The sequence below is a fragment of the Anastrepha obliqua genome, chromosome 6 (genome assembly GCF_027943255.1).
Source record: "Anastrepha obliqua isolate idAnaObli1 chromosome 6, idAnaObli1_1.0, whole genome shotgun sequence".
In the NCBI taxonomy this organism is placed as follows: Eukaryota; Metazoa; Arthropoda; class Insecta; order Diptera; family Tephritidae; genus Anastrepha; species Anastrepha obliqua.
This window is the reverse complement of record NC_072897.1, coordinates 9,189,659-9,192,659: the sequence shown is the minus strand read 5'-3', so window position 1 is coordinate 9,192,659 and position 3,001 is coordinate 9,189,659.

Genomic DNA, 3,001 nt, shown 5'->3' with positions numbered 1-3,001 from the left:
ATTTGCTAATACTGGTATGATTTTCAGACTTTTGGATTTTTTGCAACGTGAGCAGCGCGAGCTACCAGAATTGCCTTTGCGAGCTACCGGTAGCTCGCGATTGACGGGTTGGCGGTCACTGCTGTAGACCAATGACTTCACATAACCCCAAAACGGGACGGCTTGTTAAATGGACCGTAAAATGGCCGTAATGCTCTTAAAGTAGCAGCAACAGAACAATTATTTTCATGAAAAATTTGCACGATTTGCAATCGTTGCTCAAGTGTGTAGCGTTCCATGATGAAATGTATACTAATGAGGATTACAAACGACAAGCGAAAAATAAAAAATATTGCGTCGTTCGCCCTCCCTATCGGAAAAAAGTTGAGGCGCACCTATTGAACAACCCTTTAAATGTTATTTACCGGTCTAATCGGCAGAAAATAAAAAAGCTACTGAATTATTTAAGAAATGGTTTTTAAACTGTTATGTACCAAGTGTGGAAAACTACTTAAAACAGAAATATTTAGATTTTAAAGTCCTACTTATATTGGATAATGCACCTTGTCATCTGCAAGATTTAAATAACCTTAGTGTCAAACTAATTAATTTTTTTACCTCCACATACAACTGCTTCACTTCAGCCGTTAAATCAAGGAATTATAGCTAAATTTAAAACAAATTACATAAGGAGATCATTCCAATGATTGTGAACAAAATCGATGATGCATCTATGGACTCCAAGGAGGCGTGAAAACTCTTCATAATTTTGGACTGCATTAATCTAATAAAATCATCTATCAGAGAAATAATACTAACGGCATTAAATGGTTGTTGGAAAACAACAAAAGCGGGTTTGGTAGAAATGATGTCAGGAATCCATGATAAGTCAGAGGATGATAGCATAGGTGAAGACGAAGAAATTAAAAAGTTTACTCTACAAAGCTTAAAAAAGGCCCTAGCCACACAATTAGAGTCGTATTCCTTAAATAAAGATCCTTCAAATGAAAGGAGCACAAAGTTAAAAGAGAACATCATAAGTGCTTAGTACCAAATAAGGAAATTTATAACGATCTGTTAACTAGAAGCAAGCAATCTAAAATAACATATTTTTTGCAAAAGGTAGAGCATGGATCTGAATATAATATACATATGTAGAAAAATGCTCAGAGAATGAGGAAATCTTGACAAAAAGAAAACGCTCGCGGTTAATAGTGTTTAGTGATAACGAAGAAAACATTGTTTAATTCATATTAATATGTATTACTTCTTAAGAAAATTTTAATAAAGATATGTATATTTATTCTGAAAATATAATAACATTTTTGTTTTGATTTTTGAAACCTAACCCCTCTTTTCGTACTAACCCTTGGTTTCGTATAACACGGATTCGCATAAGACGGCAATTTTTTGGGGGGGGTTACGTGTGTATATATAAATATATAATCTAAATATCATATTATTGAAACCCAAAAAGAAAGAAAAATTGTAAATATTTTAAGTTTAAATGGAAACAATAATAAAAGGTTTAAAAATAATTAAAAAAAAGTTTTCTAAGCCGGCTTTTAAATTACCGATGTAAGGTAGTTTTATAGAGCTATCCGTTTATTCTCCACAATGTGTAAATTCAATGCAATCACTACCAGTGCTTTTATCGCAATAATATTTATAATCTACTTGATTTATTGTATTTTTTTGTAAACAATAGCTTATTCATATAAGCAGGTAGGTTAGATGGCAAGAGTACCCCAGGTACACTACAAGTAGCACTTATGTACCGTTTTGATACCACGTTGATGATATAGTGGAGGAAAATTATATTTACAGTACATTTCTTTTGGTCCTTAATTTTAATTATCTGCAAGGTCGCATTATGTAAGTTAAGAACTTGTAAAATATAAGTTCAAAAAAAAATAATTTTTTTTATTACCGGTCCATCTGACCGCACTTTATTCACTAACTTCCCAAAACCAACAAAGCCGCTTAAACAAGTAAACTACTTAATTTATATTAATAAAAATTGTGGCGTGACTTAATTCTAGGAACTTAAATAAGCAACTTTATAATACTTGCATTATTGCAGAAATCAATATGAAAATTGAGTAAGCAATTTTTATAATACTTGCATTATTGCAAAAATCAATATGAAAATTGAGTAAGCAATTTTATTAAAAAGAATATAAGAAGTAAAGAGTTCGTTAACTTGGTTTGGGTTAACTCTTCCCTTCTTAAATCGATTGTCCGCAATCGAGTATTGAATTATGGTTTTTTAATTTCAAGAAATGGCCCCGCTTGGGTGTTTGGCATATGTTCGGTAGTTATTATTGATTGAGGTGATAAATACAGTTTTTGTCTATACTTAATAATGCAAGCGAGAATAAGAGTTGCAATAATAACTGAAAGTACAATAGATATATCTGAACTTAAGCTAATTACATTCATTTTTTTATTTTCATCTACTAAATTTCTAATGGTATCTTCATGTTGTATTTGTTTTAAATATTATAGATTTTCAATTTGTAAGTCCAATTTTGTAGCATTTTTAGTTTCTTTGATTTTTGTGACTAAATTTGGTAATACAAGTGTTTCGTACATTTTTAAGTTTACATTTGTATAGGTTTTATTCAGAACATTAATATTACAATTTTCAAACTTAATGAGGAAGGTTCCTTCTTGTCTTATTTCTAATTTGTTACAATCGTGAGTTATTTTTCCTTTAAAATTCTTAAATATGAGTGTTCCTTGTACCATTTCTACTACTTCAGATTTTACTGAAATTTCCATTTTACATTGTGCTTCCTTAAATTTTAAAATGTTTGCAATACATTCATTATCTAATGAAATCAAGTTTTTTTCTAATTTGTCTTTCACATTTATACTATAAATTTTATTAGAGTTATCTGTTAATATTTCTGATGGGTTCAAAAACACTGATTTGTTTGCAATATTTGGTAATGGTTCAAATTGGATTTTGGCCAGAGGACTAGGAGAGAATTGATGTATTAGTAAAGTTAGGATAATG